This window comes from Macaca nemestrina, chromosome 5 (assembly GCF_043159975.1).
Source record: "Macaca nemestrina isolate mMacNem1 chromosome 5, mMacNem.hap1, whole genome shotgun sequence".
Lineage (NCBI taxonomy): Eukaryota > Metazoa > Chordata > Mammalia > Primates > Cercopithecidae > Macaca > Macaca nemestrina.
This window is the reverse complement of record NC_092129.1, coordinates 137,553,219-137,573,803: the sequence shown is the minus strand read 5'-3', so window position 1 is coordinate 137,573,803 and position 20,585 is coordinate 137,553,219. Positions and strand designations below refer to the sequence as shown.

At 35.2% G+C, this 20,585-nt stretch overlaps 1 protein-coding gene across 8 annotated transcripts in view; it reads right to left on the bottom strand.

The window, feature by feature from the left end:
* Window positions 1-20,585, bottom strand: part of LOC105489527 (SPT3 homolog, SAGA and STAGA complex component) — a 530,030-nt gene that overhangs the window by 221,759 nt on the left and 287,686 nt on the right. Inside the window, exon 1 of one of the 8 annotated variants that reach the window (XM_024795340.2) lies at window positions 14,509-14,527. The exons of the other annotated variants lie outside the window; for them this stretch is intronic. The gene's annotated coding sequence lies outside the window, so the exon portion shown is untranslated. Of the gene's footprint in view, window positions 1-14,508; window positions 14,528-20,585 lie in introns of those variants that run through there. 8 annotated transcript variants of the gene reach the window in all.

Genomic DNA, 20,585 nt, shown 5'->3' with positions numbered 1-20,585 from the left:
AGAGTGGGAATGAAGGCGCTGAAATGCCAAGAAAAATCTGAACAAACAGGACTTGCTAAGTTCTCTCCAGTTTACATGTCATTTAAAATTTATATTAAATAAATTTGCATGCCTTTCTATTGTTAGTCTGTCTTTTGTTATAGGGGTCTCGTCATGAACCTTGAAATGACTGAGAAATCTTTCCCCACTGTAAGCTGTAGTAGAAAGGTCTCTCTTACCTTCTACTACCCTTCTCACCTGAAGCAGGCCATAAAATAATTCTCTGGTCTTTTTCTGAAGTAGTTCTTAAGGCCCTCATGTACCCCCCACACACAGGCAAGGAATGTTGCCCAGGGATACAGAGAAGACTCTGAACAAAAAGGCCTTGCTGAAATCTCTCTAGTTTCTTACTATTAGATCATATCTCTCTTTATCCAATCAGACTTCTGCACAAATGTCCACTCTTCATTTAATGTAGCATAAAAATAATTTTTCTGGTTTCTTTAGGTTTTAATTTCTGAAGGCTCCTGTGTCACGTAAAATTTATATGAAATAAATGTGTATGCTTTTCTTTTGTTAGTCTATCTTTTAATATAAATGTCTCAGCCATGAACCTGGCAATAAGTGAGGAAAAGATACATCTTTTCTGCCACTACGTAGCCATCGGGGGCTTTGAAAAGTTCCAATATATTCCTCGGAATCTGAACAGATTACACATGCACCAGGTTACATACAGGCTTAGGAAAGACCAGAAAAGACTTCAGCTGCCTACTTATCAATTGTAGACCATGAGATCCTGTACATCCTGAGCAGACTATGAAGTGAAAGCATAGGCAGACTTGTAAACTGCCTGAACTTTGAATGTGTGCCCTAATATACATATAGATTTCTCAGCAAAAGTGGAAGCCTTATGGGTTCAAAATGTTTAAAGAAAACTTTTAATCACTGGCTGACTATTAAAGCTTGCTGCCCTGGGGGTCTTCACTAAAAAGCCATCTTTAACCATAACATTAAATGTAAAAATTATTAAATAAAAAAAAAAACAAAAAAACCTGAGCAGAGACTTCAGTGGCTATATACAGAAGGGAAGACAGATTTTATGGAATTAGCAATGTCACAAAACAAACAAAAATATGAGAAACAACAACTCTAGAGGTGGCAGAGATTCTGAGAGTTGCTAAAATATATTATCTAAAAGTTCCATGCTCATGGAGAGTAGAATCAATATTGTGAAAATGACCACAGCGCCAAAAGCAATCTACTAATTCAATGCAATTCCCATCAAAATACCATCATCATTCTTCAAAGAACTAGAAAAAACAATCCTAAATTTCATATGGAACCAAAAAGAAGCCTGCACAGACAAAGCAAGACTAAGTAAAATGAACAAATCTGGAGGCAACAAAGTACCCAACTTCAAATTACACTATTAATACATGGCTGTATTCACCAAAACAGCATGGTATTGGTATAAAAATGGCACAGAGACCAATGGAACAGAATAGAGAGCCCAGAAATAAAGTCAAATGCAGCCAACTGATCTTCGACAAAACAAACAAAAACATAAAGTGGGGAAAGGACATCCTATTCAACAAATGGTGTGGGGATAATTGGCAAGTCACATGTAGAAGAATGAAACTAGATCCTCACCTCTTCTCTTATACAAAAATCAACTCAAGATGGATCAAAGACTTAAGTCTAAAACCCGAAACCATAAAGATTCTAGAGGATAACATTGGAAAAAACCCTTCTTAGACATTGACTTAGGGAAAGACTTCATGACCAAAAACCCAAAAGCAAATGCAACAGAAACAAAGATAAATAGATGGGACTTAATTAAGCTGAAAACTTCTGCACAGCAAAAGAAATAATCAGCAAACAGACAACACACAGAATGGGAGAAAATATTACAACAAAGGACTAATATCCAGAATCTACAAGGAACTCAAACATATCAGCAAGAAAAATACAAATAATCCCATCAAAAAATGGCCTAAGAACATGAATAGACAACTCTCAAAAGAAGATATACAATGGTCAACAAACATAAGGAAAAAATGCTCAACTTCACGAATGATCAGGGGAATGCAAATCAAAACCACAATGAGATATCATACCACCGTACTCCTTCTAGAATGGCCATAATCAAAAAATCAAAAAGTAACAGATGCTGACATGGATGTGGTGAAAAAGGAACACTTTTACAATGCTGGTGGGAATGTAAATTGTACAACCACTATGGAAAACAGTGTGGATATTCCTCAAAGAACTAAAACTAGATCTACCATTTGATCTAGCAATCCCACTCCTGGGTATCTACCCAGAGGAAAATAAGTCATTACATGAAAAAGATACTTGTATATGCATGTTTATAGCAGCACAATTTACAATTGCAAAAATATGAAACCAGTCCAAATGCTCATCAATCAATAAGTGGATAAAGAAAATGTATATGTACATCATGGAATACTACTCAGTCATAAAAGTAAACAAAATAATGGCATTTGCAGCAACCTGGATGGAACTGGAGACCATTATTCTATGTGAAGCAACTCAGGAATGGAAAACCAAACATTGTATGTTTTCACTTACAAGTGGGAGCTAAGCTATGAGGACACAAAGACATAAGATGGACACAATGAACTTTGGGGACTTGGCGGGAAGGTTGGGATCGGGTGAGGGATAAAAGAGTATATACACTGGGGAGAGTGTATGCTGCGTGGGTGATTGGGTACACCAAAATATCAGAAATCACCACTAAATAAATTACCCATATAAGCAAACATTACCTGGTTCCCCAAAACCAATTGAAATTTTAAAAAGTTCCAGTTTTAAACAACAAAAAAATTACCAGATATGCAAAGAAAGAGAAAAAACTACAGCCCACACACAGGAAAAAAGGCAATCAATAAAAAGTGTCTCAGAGAGAGCTCAGATGTTGGACTTAGGAGACAAAGGCTTTAAATAAGGTATTATAAACACAGAATTAAAAGATGTATTTGAATGAATTTCATGAAGACCTAAAACAAATATAATCATCTTTCTAAAACCTGAAGAATATATTAATAATATGAGATATATCTTAGGTAAACATAGAAGTTCACCCTAAAAATAAAAGATACTGATTTAAATTGTTTAAATGATTTATTTATAATCGTTTTGCTCTTTAAAATCCTTCTTATTATGGACCCAATCTTTTATCAATTCTTCCTAGAGAGAAATCAGGTAATGGTACCATATTTTATAACTTGAAGACAAAGTTTACATTAGTCTTTTATCTAATTTCCAGACATATGTAAAAGTACATTTAATTAAATAAAGCAATGTTTCCAGCAATGTTCACTTAGAAAAATCAAGCTTTTTTCTTAAAAAAGAATTGGACCATAGAAGGTATTGTGATGATACAAAAATTAATCTAAAGTAGAGCCTGAGAAAGTGAAATGCTAAACTAAGCTTTAGACTTGAGGAGGACTCAGAGTTGAGAGGATGGCAGTGTTTATTTTGCTGCTCAGTATAACTCATAGTTTTTTAGTAGTCATGTGTCTCTTATTTGGGAAAAAACAGAGAATGCTTGGACAAATGATAACCACATATTTTGCAAGGCCTGGAATATAAACTTTAATTATTGGGTCTGTGAACAGAGACAGTTACTTTGAAAACCTGGATTTGGGACAGACTACCATTCCTGCAGACAAACTGCTGGAAAAGCCACAGTGTGTGGGTAAAAATATCACTTTAACTAATCAGTAGGATCCAAAACAAGAAAAAAGAAAAATCTAGGACAAAGAATTGCTTAAGTAAACACAGTAAAGGCAGTTCCAGAGAGATCTGACATATCAATGTGACAGTTACTACCCAAAAATGTTGATAATTTTAGTTATGTACATGAAACAATGCCAATTAGAGAGTGATGTAAGTTAGGTATCTAAGTTAAAAGTATCTTTTTAGACACACAAATGTGAGAAAATTATGGGGTGCTTATTTTTTAACTTTAATGTGCATTAGTGGATTATTTTGATAGAAAATAGATTCCATTTTAAACTCCATATTATTGGAAAGAGTAAGATAAGACATGAAAAAGATGAAAATAAAATAATCCATGTGAGATCAGAGCCTCCAAACCTAAAATAAACCTTCACACCAGACTTAGTCCTAGAAATTATGCACATTTTTGGCAGTTTAGCAACTGATTTCTTAGACTTAAGGTTTTGTACCTTAGTTTCCTCATCTGGAAAACAGAAACACTAATAACTATAATTTATATTCACTTTTTAAACTCTTATTTATTAATTCAACAAATATACACTGAACACCTTCTATATTCTAAGGAATATGCTATGCATACAATTGTTGTAAAGATTAGAATAATGGATGCAATGTACTTAGTACAGTGTCTGGGATAACGTACTGTTATATTATACAGAATGACCTTCAGTTTGGGGATACACCCTGGAGAGGCTCTTATCAGAAGCACCTGTGGGGCTCTTTGAAATCTTACATACTGGTTTTAAGATTCCAACCCTTCCTACTAAAAGGAGCGTTCAGCTATTGTTGAGAAACAGTGCACTATAGTATAACTTCAGCTCCCTTTCCAGATTCATTATCTCTTCCCCTGCCCCATCATTTTTGGCTCTAGCCAAACTCACTATTCATTATTTAATAGTCTATGAAGTTGCTCATATGAACACCTATCTGCTCCTTTTGGCTTTGAATGTTTTCCCTCTCCACTTATCCATCTCTCCATGTGAAATCTTATTCATCCAGCAAGACCTACCCAAAATTATAAGTGCTTTATAAGGCTGTTTTTGATGAATTAAGTAGGTCTGATCGCTCTCTTGGTTGACTAAGCACTTTGTACCTTTTTCTTTATGACACTTACATTTATGATACAGGTGTAAGATAGGAAGCATCAGGAAGATAAGATCTGAATCTCACTAATCTCTGCTTTCCTTTCCTTCATAGTATTTTCTACATAGCACAGAACCAAGTTTTGATATACAGCACTGAATACACCCTATTCAGAAATTAGGGATTATTCCCTGATGAACATCAGTGCAAAAATCCTCAATAAAGTACTGGCAAACCGAATCCAGCAACACATTGGAAAGCTTATCCACCATGATCAAGTCAGCTTCATCCCTGGGATGCAAGGTTGGCTCAACATACCAAATCAATAAATATAATTCATCATATAAACAAAACTAAAGACAAAAACCTTATGATTATTTCAATAGACGCAGAAAAGGCCTTTGATAAAATTCAACATCCTTTCATGTTAAAAACTCTCAATAAACTAGGCATTGAAGGAATATACCTCAAAATAATAAGAGCCATATGTAACAAACCCACAGCCAATATCATACTGAATGGGCAAAAGCTGGAAGCATTCCCCGGAAAACCAGCACAAGACAAGGATGCTCTCTCTCACACTCCTATTCAACATTGTATTGGAAGTTCTGGTCAGGGCAATCAGGCAAGAGAAAGAAATAGAGCATATTCACATAGGGAGAGAGGAAGTCAAATTTTCTTTGTTTGCAGATGACATAATCCTGTATCTAAAAAAGCCCATCGTCTCAGTTCAAAAGCTTCATCAAAAGCCCATCGTCTCAGTTCACAAGCAACTTTAGCAAATTCTCAGCATGCAAACTTCAGCAAAATCAGTATGCAAAAATCACTAACATTCCTATACAACAACAGGCAAGCAGAGAGCCAAATCACAAATGAACACCCATTCACAATTGCCACAAAAAGAATAAAATACCTAGGAATATAGCTAACAACGGAAGTGAAGGATCTCTTTGAGGAGAACTACCAACCACTGCTCAAGGAAATTAGAGAGGACACAAACAAATGGAAAAACATCCCATGATTATAGATAGGAAGAATAAATATCATGAAAATGACCATAGTACCCAAGTAATTTATGAATTCAATGCTATTCCTATTAAACCATTGATATTCTTTACAGAATTAGGAAAAAAAAAACTATTTTAAAATTCATACGGAACCAAAAAAGAGTCCATATAGCAAAGACAATCCTAAGCAAAAAGAACAAAGCCGAAGGCATCATGCTACCTGACTTCAAACTATATTACAAGGATACAGTAACCAAAACAGCATGGTACTGGTACAAAAACAGATGCAAAGACCAATGGAACAGAATAGAGATCTCAGAATTAAGACCACACACCCTACAACCATCTGATCTTTGACAAAACTGACAAAAACAAGCAATGGGGAAAAGATTCTGTATTTAATAAATGATGCTGGGAGAACTGGCTAGCCATATGCAGAAAATTGACAATGGACCCTTCCCTTACACCTTATACAAAAATTAATTCAAGATGGATTAAAGACCCAAAACTATAAAAACCCTAGAAGAAAATCTAAGCAATGACATTCTGGACACAGGCATGGGCAAAGATTTCGTGACAAAAACACCAAAAGCAGTTTCAACAAAAGCCAAAATTGACAAATGGGATCTAATTAAACTAAAGAGCTTCTGTACTGCAAAGGAAACTATCATCAGCATGAACAGACAACCTAACCCTACAGAATGGGAGAAAATTTTGCAATCTATCCATGTGATAAAAGTCTAGTATCGAGAGTCTACAAGGAACATGAACAAATTTACAAGAAAAAAAACAAACAAACAACCCCATTAAAAGAAGACATTCATGGGACCAACAAACATATGAAAAAGTATCAACAACACTTATTATTAGAGAAATGCAAATCAAAACCACAATGAGATACCATCTCATGCCAGTCAGAGTAGTGATTATTAAAATGTCAAGAAACAAGATGCTGGCGAGGCTATGGAGAAATAGGAACGTTTTTACACTGTTGGTGGGGATGTAAATTAGTTCAATCATAGTGGACGACAGTGTGGCAATTCCTCAAAGAACAAGAAGCAGAAACACCATTTGACCCAGCAATGTCATTACTGGGTATACACTCAAAGGAATATAAAGATACATACATGTGTATGTTCACTGCAACACTACTCACAATAGCAAAGATATGGAATCAACCCAAATGTCCATCAATTATACACTGCACAAAGAAAATGTGGTACATATACACCACAGAATACTATGCTGCCATAAAAAGGAATGAGATCATGTCCTTTGCAGGGACATAGATGGAACTGCAAGCCATTATCCTCAGCAAAATAATACAGGAAGAGATAACCAAAAACTACATGTTTTCACTTATAAGTGGGAGCTGAACAATGAGAACACATAGAAACATGGTGGGGAATAACACACACTGGTGCCTTTAGGATGGGGCAGGGAGAGGGAGAGCATCAGGAAGAACAGCTAATGGATGTTGGGTTTAATGCGTAGGTGATGGGTTGATCTGTGCAGCAAACCACCACGGCACACATTTACCTATGTAACAAAACCTGCATATCCTGCACATGTACACTGGAACTTAAAATAAAAGGTGAAGAAGAAAAAAAAAAGAAATTAGGGATTGTTTAGGCTTTTAAAAACATTTCTTACAATGCAGATTCATAATCTTTATTATAAGCTTTTGCAATATGTGTATAGTTCTAAAATCTATTATATGACTATATACATCAATATCAGACTAATATTTTATGTGATACTTACGAATAGCATCATTCTAGTCATGGTATCTTTGAAAATGATACCATTGTTCTGAGCTGTAAATTCAGAGTTACACCCCAAAATCAATTGTAGTACAGCCAGTTTTTTATCCACAAGGTTTTTTTTTTTTTTTTTTTTTTTTTTTTTTTTTTTTTTTGGCAAAGACTCAAATTCTAATTGAAAGGTATTCAATTGGGTGATAATGTGTTATATGAACATTTACACACTAAAACACACACTATTAAAATTAGAGTATTATTTAATATCCAAAATTTTTTGATATTAGACATTATCCAGTATCGATTCACTTTTAAACACCAAGTAAACAAATTTTTATATAAATATACACCTTATCTAGTATTTACACTGGTGTCGAATATGGCAAAGGATATAGATGCCTCTTTTAGGCGAATTATTTCAATTCAGTCCATAATAAAGTTGTTGTAATACTGCTGGGAAAAGTTAGTACACACATCTTAGAAAGTAATTTACAAAATAAATAACATTTGAAAAAGTTGAAATAATAAAAATTATAAATCTACACCATAATAAATTCTAGTTTTCAAGGCATAAATCCAGAGCATTATGATAAATATCACAAAATTATAATTCTGAGATACTACCAAATATTACAGGCAAGACACATTGAATGGAGCATCAAAGCAGATCAATCTTCTAAAGAGTTCACTGTATAGCTTCCACCTGTGATTCCCAGTGTATTTTACAATGCTTAGAGCACAATAGAGAAACAATAAGTACCATATGGATCATGTGAATGTAAAAGATTGAATTAGAAGGTGAAGGATAAAGAGGGATTATCTGTGGCCTTGTAACCAAGAAAATTATAAAGGCAGTAAAACAGGATAACAGATTGTAAATACCACAATAACAGTATAAACCAATTGTATTAGAGGAACCAAAAACTTCATGCAGAAGGTGTTAAACAACATCCTAGGACTCTGAGCAGGGAAGAGTGACATGATAAAAGCTGTGTTTAGGTTGAACAGTATGTGTTAGATGGGGAGGATACAAGAGGAACTAACACTGAAATCTGGATATCATCACCGGGTCTAATTTTACAGTTGTAAGAGAAGAGTAAGGAAAAAGGATGGATCTGTGGTCCTAATATTACTTAGATTTATAGGCCCCTATAAATTGGCATGGCATATTTGGCTTGGTTTAAAAAGTGTTTGGAGGGAAAAAATGTAAGTATGATCCGTATAAGTGTATGTAAACTAATGGAAGGAAACAGTACACTCATAGTCACCTTCTTATTTCCTAGAAAGTTCCTGCGAAGAGTTTTAAAAGATTAACTGCCTAAGCATTATACTAAAAATAATCTGAAATATATGAGTAGAGGGAGAGGAAACCACCAAAAAATCCATAGACTAACTTCACAAAATTATATTTTGCAGAGAACTCTTATTTATTTTTAAAAGTAGTCACTGAATTGGTCTTATTTTTTCAAAAGTATTTGAATGGTAATACTTAATTTTCTGCAGGTCTCAGATAACTTCCACAACACAAAGGAGAAATACATCAGCTCCATTCCACTGATTTAAATATGCCTAGAGAAGAGCCTGCCAACAGCTGCTGTTAGCAGAATTTTTAACTGCCAGAAAAGGAAACATCTTTGCTCACTTCAGCAAAGGTGTGCAACAAAGTGAGCACATTTGGCAGAGCCATCAGATCAATGCCAGGTATGAATATATCATGGTCATTCCCAAGGAGGACATCTATCAGAGTCTGCTTTGAAGCTACTCAAAGCATAGAAGAAAATCTGCACGTTTTCATAGGCTATGAATCCAATGATATATCATCATTTACTTCACATAATCCAGAAACTTATGGGGAAAATGACCATTGTTATCCAATAAACCCATTTTATCCAAAAAACATTCACTATTTTGATTGAAGTTATAGCACATTGAAATTTATGAGAATTATATAGAGGTTTCAGATCAACAGAAGATGTCTGATCTTTCAAGACCACCCAAAGCCAATTTGAGAACAGCAAGATCCAACCTAATCTTGTTTGATATTCAGAGGTATATACTTTTGTTGTTGATAAGGTCACATGTATGGACAACAGCTGGTAAAATGAAATGCTTTGGCCGGGCATGGTGGCTCACGCCTGCAATCCCAGCACTTTGGGAGGCAGAGGTGGATGGATCATCTGAGGTCAGGAGTTCGAGACCAGCCTGCCAAACATGGTGAAACCCCATCTCTACTAAAAATAGAAAAAATTGGCTGAGTATGGCAGCACATGCCTATAATCCCAGAGGCAGGAGAATCACTTGAACCTGGGAGGTGGAGGTTGCAGTGAGCTGAGATTGCACCATTGCACTCCAGCCTGGGTGACAACAGTGAAACTCTGTCTCAATAAATAAATAAATATAAATAAATAAATACATAAATGATTTAATCTCAACATTAAAGCAATTTCTTTTTACAAACTGGAGTGATGACAAGGAAGAAATGTTACTACCAGTGTATAGCAGAGAGTTTATATTACTGAATTTAAAATCACCATTAAGTTCACAGGAAACAAAGCAGATGTATAAGCAACAAACATCCAAGTCACAAAACAAATTCCCTATTCTTTGTAAATCTTTTCTTGCCATTTATTCCTAATTAATCAGTATGTTTGCTATACTATTAAAATAAATACGATAAAAAGTAAACCAATACGGAAAAAGATGTTTCTCGTATTTTGTCTCTGTTTACCTTTTTGGAGAATGTAAAATGAAGAAAAATGGACATAGTAATAGAAAATGTATCTTCATTTCAGGCAGGTTCCTGTTTGGCAAGAGTTTCCAGTTAATTGGGATATATGAACAATGAAAACATAGTTAACAGACACACCTGGGAAACCTAAAGTTTTATTCATTCCATAGGTCAGTGAACCAAGGATTCCTCAGACCCACATCAAGAAAATCTAAATTATATTTTAAAACTGTTAGAAACATTGAAAAAAAAACTGCAAAAGTTACACATGAGGAACCTACCTAACCAAACCCAGTCAACTCTTTATTATTTTCCTGTCTTTGTTTTGCCCCACAATATCCATTAAATTAGATCACTGATCTGCAATCTTAGTCCTTACTATGCTTGGAGTCAAGGAGAAAGAGTCAGCAGCCGGAAAAGGGTAGAAGAAAATCAGTTGTCTTAGCCTGATATCCAATGCAGAGGACAGGTAAGATATTGTATGTTCACATGTCACCCAAGAAACAGCTTTCCCAGAACCCTGACCCATGTAAGTTGTGACTGGGGATCTGTCCTGGTTATTAGGGTGCACTCCAGTTTTCTTTTGGGACTAGAGTCCTACCAAGAACATTGATCTGTCCAAACTGGGTTCTGACAAACCATATTAAGTCTTTACCAGATTCCTCTCTCTGAGAAGGGGGATCTTGACTTACTATCAATTGCTGACTAAAGACCTGCTTCAGCTCATTCACACATCCATCCTTCAATGTGACACAGATCCCTGATGCCCAGACCTACCAAAGAAATGCAAGGCTGTTGGTATTACCTGGATTATACCTGAATTCAAAGGTCCTTGAGAGCCAGCTCTTTAAGGAGGGGTAATCTCCTGGCATGCTAATAATTTCTCTACAGTGCCCTGTCATTGAGTTCCTATGAGTAAAAGTCTGGGTGAGTACGACAATATGCTTTAATATATATGACATTCCTACTTCGTCCAGTCAAGCGATTTCCACAAATTTTCTTATTTAATGATTACAAAAATGCTATCAAGTCAGAGCTAATATTATCCCCACTTTACAATCAAAAGACTCAGGCTCAGAAATGATACTGGACTTCTTCCAAAATTAACTAGGCAGTCAGACTCCTAAAACAATGCTTTTAAAGAAATTAGGCAATACACACCAACTATTTCATCAAACCTCTAACACCACGAAGTGTAAGATCACCATTATTTTGGTAGGTTAAGAAAAAAAAGATACAATGAAAATTAAACTGATAAAATGTTTTCTTATCAGTGCCACTCAAAATGTGGACCCTGACCAGTGCCAGACCATAAACTGTTATCAGTCTACAAGATAAGGTCAGAAAATAAGAGTGTTTAGAAAGTTTTCTAACATTTTAACATTGCAGTGACAATTTCAAATATATTTAAGTGGTGGAGGTAGAAAACAAAAAACTAGACCTTGGCTTCAGACAGTCTAAGAAGCATTGACTTAGAATTTTTATTTTATTCTCATTTTTAAAGTTCTTTTAAATTTAAGGCATAGATTATAGATCATACTTGGGCATTATTGTTTCACTTCAGCATAGAAAAGGAGTAAAACAGCAGCAAAAAAAAAAAAAAAAATTGGTTAAGGTATTCATAAATGTTTTCACATTCAGAGTCTGACCCTTCTGAATCTCTTTGATGCAAAATCATTGGTACCCATCTTCCTCTGTGTTACCAAGGCTGCCCCCACAATCTAGGATTAAAAGCTCCTGGGTTTTAATCTGAGGCACTGATACCTTCTTCGAACTTGGATACCGGCCCTCTCTCTATCTTACCAGAACTCAGGCTATAACAGCTGTGTCACTACACATCCAAACATTAGAAAGTTAAAAAGTTTTTTTTTTTTTTTTTTTTTAAAGTACACCTTAGAAGCCAAGAAACAATAGTATCATTTATTGGTCTGTCATTTCTAAGATTTCTTGATGTTTTCTGATGTTTATTTGCCTAAATATGAATTTGAAGGCATGACTTTCTCTGTTAAAGTCTATTTCTCATCTCTTATCTATACTTACAGACAAGATTTTGGTTGCTACTTTGACAGACAGTCTTCAATATCCACGCTGAAGACACGTAGGTATTCCATGAGCAGTGTCATTCAAACATATGTGTCTGTAACTCAAACAATATAAGGAAATACAGCAACTAAAAGCATTCTAGAAGCTCAATTCTCTCTGTCTTCTATTTATATCAGCTTGAGAATTGATTAATCAAAGTGCCCTGGTATCTACATATACCTTGTTAATTAATTAGACATTACCAAAAGTTTAGAGAATATAATCTACTCATGGATTTGTTATAAAAGCAACACGTTTATCATGGAAAGCTCAAAAAACACACAAAAAAAGCTTAATAAAGATAAAAATCACAAATAATTCAAAACTCAAATCCAAACATGGGTCTTCCAATTTGTAAGTCAGTTTATGGCGAACTGATAAGATATATTTAATGTGAAAAACCACAAACCCATCTCCTTTGTTGGGATGCATCCCAAAATGAACATAGATGACTAGGAAATTTTATATAGAAGAGTCACTAATTTATACTACTATATCTAAATACCTTGATTTATACTACTATACCAAATACCTTAACGTGTTAGGGGCATCATGTTCTAAAACCACAGCTAAATAGCTTCAGAAAATACTGAAGATCTTATGAGTTGTTTTGTGAGGTACTGAAGTTCGTGTCTTTACTATCAGCTATGAAAAGGGCAAGAAAAAGGAGCTATATAGGGTGAGAATAGGAGGACGGATACAGGATAGAGGTTAGATACCAATTCTACAGATCACTTCATATTGACAGAATTAATTGATCTTTGAGTATTTCTATGGAAGAGAACAGAAAACTGCAATGTGTGCTGACACCAATTTGTTGAAATGCTATGAAAGACATAGCTTAGTGGTTCACTAGTGGTTAAACCAACAGAAAAGCAATTCAAATCAAAGGAGGAAAGTGAATAAAAATGTTAACTCTATGCATAATTGTAGTCACATAGTCCTTTATTTATGTCCTAAAATGTTGCTGAAACATGGGTAACAAATGTTACTGAAACAGCTAAATGGAAAAAAAAAAAAAAAAAAAAAAAAGCTCCACTATCTGTCTAATTCAATACCTAAAAAATAATTCAATACGGACCATAAAATTAAGCATAAAATCTATAACCATATAGGTACCATATAACCATGAAGATAATAGATACCATATAACCATAAAGAAACCTAACAGAAAGTCTTCTTGACCTTTGGGTATGCAAAGATTTCTTGGACAAAACATAGAAAGTATTAATAACCCAATAAAAAGGAACAAAAAGTTTGAATAGACACACCACAAAGTGAGATATATGAATGGCAGTAAGCAAAGTCAAAGGTGCTCAATTTTATTCATCTTTAGGGAAACAGAAATGAAAATCACAATAAAATAATACTGCACACCCACTAGAATACATAAAATAAAAAAGACTTAATAAAACCAAGGAAAGCTAGACACAAAAGGGCACACTTATGTAATTGCACTTACATGACATCCAAGAATAGACAAGTTAAACTATGGTAATAGAAACCAATGGGGGAAGTAAGAAGGTTGTGACTGGAAAGGAGAACTTTCTAAAGTACAGGAAATATTATTCGCTGCTCTTGGGGTGCTGGTTACATGGGAGTGTGGAATTGTCAAAACTCCCTGAGTTCAGCACTTACAATCTGCACTTTTTCTGTAAATCTTATATATACAAATATGTGTATTTACATATATTAGACATACACACATAGATATAATTTAAGAAAGGTGTTAAATATAATTAAGTCTTCTTGGTACAATAATTCAATAAACATACATATACTGAGTTTCTGCTATGTGCTTCACGCTACAAACTATTTTTGTGTTAAAAATGAATGTCTTAAATTTACTTAAGTGTTCTAACACAAATACTATGATTGAAGTAGAACATTCTTTAAATCTCTCTCCTAAGGAATGACAGCTTGTCAATTCTCAGAGACTAACATGGTTCAGTGCCTTTTCAGCATACAATTAATATATTCCATATCTTTTAAAACAGGAATATGTTACTATTAGCAGAAATGAAAACTATAACTACAATATTTTGAAAATTATTTGTTTGCCATCAGTTACTTTCCACTTACATACTTGTACATTTTTACATACCTTCCTAAAGCTGGACAGTTAACCAAGGCCTGAGAAAAGCGCCTTTACAACAGTGACCCTAATGCCAGATATGGTCATACTTGATGCAGTTGCACTATAGTTAAACTACCAGAAATGTCCTTGGCTTCTCTGACTACTTGGTATTTGTGAGCAATACTTAGGTTTCCCCAGACTAGAACATTTCCAACACAACAGTATTAATCATTTACAAAACAACCACTGAATATCAAAATATTTCCTTGGGAGAGAAACGCTTACTGTCTTCTGCTTAGATTCTTCTGCCTGAGTCATTACATTATCTGGTACATTTTCTCGTCACAAAATTCCATCTCATGATAGCAAATCCTCAATACTGTTGTTACAGATCTTTCACAAGTACGTGTTGTTAGAAATTCATGTGCTTTGTGATTTCAAAATTGCTATTTATATAATGACTGCAAGTTCCAGGCAGAAGAAACTATTACCATTTAATATACACAATATACCAGCAGAATGCAAAGCACTGCCCAGGATGAATTTTTTATTTTTCCAAGTTCCATAGTTGTTCTAAATTCAATTAAGGGAAAGAAAAGAAGTCTTCTTCTTGCTTTACAATTCTGAGCCATTTCTTATCATAAATAATAATGATCTAAAGTTACTATGCTTGTGTGTACCCAGGATTATAATAAATGCCATGTGTCAAAGGGGGTATTACTAGAGTAATTTTCAATATCTATATAATTAGTTCATATAATATATTTAATGGCCTGTTACATGTTTAGCTGGCAAGTTTCTACATTTATTAACCTCATAATTTTAAATTAGAAAATTATATTTTGACCTACCTACTGTTTTTATTTTGACTGCATCCCAAATGTATTAATAGTGGCATATATGTTTAATAAATGAGCCATTATTTCTCCAAGGTGTATAACCACATACACAGTGATGTCAACTGCGTTAAATGTTCCTGCCAAACAGGGAAACATTTAAGTTGTGTTAACTATAAAATCAGGATTACAATAATTTTAATGAAAGGTTTACTTTTTTAGAAAACTTCAGACATACAGTCATGTGAATGGTAATGTAATGCTGACTGTATAAAATATGAACTATGCAAAGGTTTTACAGCTGGTTTTGATCAGCTTCCTTTGTTTAACATTAAAAGTTAACTTCCAGAAGACACATACAAGCTCTACATCCTACAGGTAATGATTACCAGATGGAGATGTTCTTCCTGTTATGTGTCTGATTATCATAAAGAATATACTACAAGAAGAAAAAAACAACAACAACACTAGGGCAGAGACTCTGATGTATTCTCTGATACAAACAGGCTCTTCCAAACTTCGGCCAACGAAGTTACTCTTTTACTCAAAAACGCTTTTGTACTTGTAAAACAATGATATAAGGTTATATTCAGCATATATGGTCAAGTGTTTTTAATAATTAAATTGACACCTTTAATCATTAGCCCCCTTTGGCTGTCAAAATGATTAAGTTGTAGCCTACCAAGTAACATTAATGATTTCTCACAATCTGCTCTGAAGAAAATCCAACCTATTGTCAAGCCCTGGCAGTCTAGATGACTAGTTTCCTAGCAGGGCCCCCCCCAGAAATGGCCTCCTTGCCCCGTATTATTCCATGTACAATATTTGGTTATCAGCTAAAAACACCAGCTGAAACTAAGCTCAAAACTTTAAATGGCTCTCAATTTCTACCAAATATGGTCTGGCAGTTTTTAAATCTCCCTTTATTCCTTTTCATGTATGCTATGTTCCCTTCAAACTGTTCTATTCACTTTTCTTGACTTGTTCTCCTACCTGTACTTCCCACTGTTTCAACCCTCTTTCTAATCTCTATGTGGTCAGATACCACCACTTGCAATACCAGCATAAAAATGATTTCCCCCATGAAGCTTTCCCTCATTCTTTTAAGGAAGAAGTAATTTCTCCCTCTTTGAACCACTGTGAAATTTTATAAAACATTACATCTTCATTAGTAGTATTTTCATTCCCAAACAGACCATATCCCATACAAACTATATTCTCTCTATTGAGATAGAAGGCCTTGTCCACAGTACCAACCATAGGATTTTGCTTATGATAGGTGTTTAAGAAATGTTCATAGGCTGGGCATGGTGGCTCATGCCTATAATCCCAGCACTTTGGGAGACTGAAGTGGGAGGATTGCTTAAGTCCAGGAGTTTGAAACCAGCCTGGGCAACATAGTGAAACCCTGTCTCTACAAAAGCTTTAAAAACTAGCCAGGTGTGGTGGCCCGTGCCTATAGTCCCAGCTACTCAGGAGGCTCTGGTGGGAGGATCACTTGAGCCCAGGAGATTGAAGCTGCAGTGAGCCCTAATTGTGCCACTGTACTCCAGCCTAGGTGACAGAGTGAGACCTTGTCTCAAAAAAAAAAAAAAAAAAAAAAGGAATGTTCATGAAACAAATCAATAAAAATCTGTATTTCTGCAGGGCCAAGTGCATTTCTACAGACAGTGTCACGTTATCAGTAGAAAAACTCAATAACACAAAAGTAAAGAAAGATAGATCAAAATGACAAATAGCCCACACCTGAACTTTTTGTTTTGCCTAAAATTTCAAGAAGTTTTTAAAAGGTGTATTTTGGGGGAAAAAATAAAAACTCAAAAACCATTTTGGAAAATAAAGAATTATATTAGTGAACCAAAACTGAGGAATTCCTAAAAACAGAAATTAAACAAAATCAGAAGGATAGAAGGACTGGTCAGGGGAAAAAAGAAACACACACATACACACACACACACACACAGTCTAAAACGTAAGAAAGACACGACTGTAAATACAACTGACTAATTTCAGTATTTTCAGTAGAGACAGAGTTTTGCCATGTTGACCTGTCTGGTCTTGAACTCCTGACCTCAAGTGATCTGCCTGCCTTGGACTCCCAAAGTGCTGGGATTACAGGTGTCAGCCACCACGCCCAGTCCTCTGGTCATTTTATACCTCCTTTATTCCTTTCATGCTCTACTGTTTACTGCATTGGTTTTGTTCTCTTTTTTGTTTGTATATCTGCTGTAATTAAATTTCGGTCACATCAAAATACTCTTGACTTTTCCACTCTGCCACACAATTTATATTTCTGGGGCCTTAATTTACATTTTTATTTACTATATGTTTGTTAGCCAACATTGTAGTTGTTGTTTTTGACCATTTTGACCTTGAACCTTCATATTAGCGGACTGAAAAGACTCACACAGTATCATTACGGCTTTGGGGGGTTCTTAGTTTTATTATAAATTTACCTCTGTTGGTGAGTTTTATACTTTCACATGTTTTCATTACAATGATTCTCACCTTTTTATTTCCTGTTGTAGCACTCCTTTAAGCATTTCTTGTAAGTCTGGTCAAGTGGTGATAAATTTCCTCAGCTTTTGCTTATCTGGGAAGGTCTCTTTTTCTCCTTCATTTCAAATGGAGAGCTTTGCTGGATACAGTATACTTGGTTGACAGGTTTTTTTGTTTGTTTGTTTTCCTTCCTTTCCTTTCCTTTCAGCACTTTGAATACAACATCTCATTCTTTTCTGGCCTGCAAAGTTTATGTTGATAAACATACTAATAGTCTAATGGAAATTTCCTTATATGTGACTCAAGTGTTTTTCTTTTGCAGCTTTTAGAATTCTCTGTCTTTGACTTTTGACAGTTTAACTATAATGTGCTCCAGAGAATATTTTTGACTTGAATCTAACAGGGGACATTAGTGCTTTCTTGATCTCAGTGTCCACATCTCTTCTAAGACTTGGGAAGTTTTCAGCTATTATTTTGTTAAATATATTGCTGGGCATGGTAGCTCATGCCTGTAATCCCAGCACCTTGGGAGGCCGGGGGCGGGGGGAGGGGATCACGAGGTCAGGCGATCGAGACTATCCTGGCTCATACGGTTAAACCCCGACTCTACAACAAAATACAAAAAATTAGCCAGGTGTGGTGGCACACGCTGTAGTCCCAACTACTTGGGAGGCTGAGGCAGGAGAATTGCTTGAACCTGGGAGGCAGAGGTTCCAGTGAGCCGAGATCATGCCACTGCACTCCAGCATGGGTGACAGAGCGAGACTCCATCTTTCTCTCGCTCTCTTTCTCTCTCTATACATATACACACACACATATATCTATATTATATATCTATACAATATATAATATACAATATATTATATAGATATATAGATATATGTGTGTGTATATATAAAGAGAGCGAGAGAAAGATGGAGTTATATATAATATAGATATATAGATATATAATAATATATCTATATAATTATATGTTTATATATTATATATATGTTTATATATATGTTTATATATTATATATATTATATGTTTATATAATATATATATAATTATATATATAATATATATAAACTGTGAGTTTGTCCAACTCTTCTCCCTCTGACACCCTATAATGCAACTATTTGCTAAATTGTGTCCCATAATCTCATAGGCTTTCTTTATTCTTGTTTTCCCTTTGACTGAGTTATTTCAAAAGACCTGTCTTCAAGTTCAGAAATTCTTTCTTTTGCTTGATTTAGTCTTTTGTTGTAACTCTCAGTTGTACTTTTTATTTCATTCACTTAACTCTTCAGTTCCAAGAGTTTTGTTGGTTCTTTTTAAATAATATCTCTTTGTTGAATTTCTCATTCTGATCATGAGTTGTTTCCTGATTTCATTAAGTGTTTGTTCTCTTGTAACTTGCTAAATTTCTTTAAGATCACCATTGTGAATTTCTTTTCAGACATTTCATTAATACGCTTTCCTTTGAGGTCTATAACGGGAGAATAATTGTGTTCCTTTGGTGGCTCCATGTTTCCTTGCTTTTGCATGTTTCTTGTATGCTTTGGTTCATAACTGTGTATCTAGTGGAACAGACAATTTTTCCAATTTTATGGAATAGCTTTCATAGGAAGAGTCTTTTTCCTGTAGATAGGTCCTAGGGTATTGGTTGGATATAATAAGATGGCTTTGGCTCTGAGTGAATTCAGTATCGTTGTCTCTGTACAGCTTCTTCAGCTGTTATCTTTGTCACTGATGTTTGTAACTGCCTCTGTAGCCTAGGCTAAGGAAGTGTGTGATGGTGGTGGTGTGGTTTTACTGGGGGTGGGGGTGATGGGCTAGGTGTATGGTGGTATGATGGAACAGCAGGTTGTGTGGCAGGCACTCTGAGGAGGTGGGCCATAGCTCAACTAGCTATTGAAGTGGGTGCAGACATGTGTGGTAGATGCGAACTTGCCATCTCTTTGGCAGTTTCACTACTGAACAGTTTGCCTTTTCCTTGGGATGGGAGGGAAATACCACATTGGTTTAGACATCGAGGTCTTGGTTGTTCCATTGGGCCTAGGTGCGAGGCAGCCAGAGTTGTGGTACTACAGGCTCCCATGTGAATGAGGTGGAATGATGGCATGTTCTTGGGGACAAATAAAGGTAGTGGCTACTGGCCCCCAGGGAAGGATGAACACTAGCAATGGATTTGGTTTCAAAAGCACTTTGTATCTTGCAACACTGCTACACAATTGATTTCCCAAGAATAACATTACAAATAAACCCAGACTGTGATGAAACAACTAACTTTTCAATGCCCAGACACCGATGAACATCCTCAAGCATCAAGACCATTCAAGAAAACATGACCTCCCTAAACAAACTAAGGCACTAGAGCTCAATCCCAGGGAAACAGAGATATGTGACATTGCACACAAAGAATTCAAAATAGTTGTTTTGAATAAACTTAATGAAATTTAAAATAACTCAGAGAAAGAATTCAGGATCCTATCAGATAAAATTAACACAGAGAATGAAATACTTTAAAAGAATTAAGCAGAAATTCTGGAGCTGAAAAATGCAACTGACATACTGAAGAACACATCACATCTCTTAACAGCAGAACCAATCAAGCAGAAGAAAGAACTAGTGAGTTCAGTGAAGACAGGCTATTGGAAAATACAGTCAGAGGAGACAAAAAGGAATGAAGCATGCCTACAAGATCTAGAAAATAGCCTCAACAGGGCAAATCTAAGAGCCAATGGCCTTAAATAGGAGGGAGAGAGAAAGAGAGTTCTGGGTAGA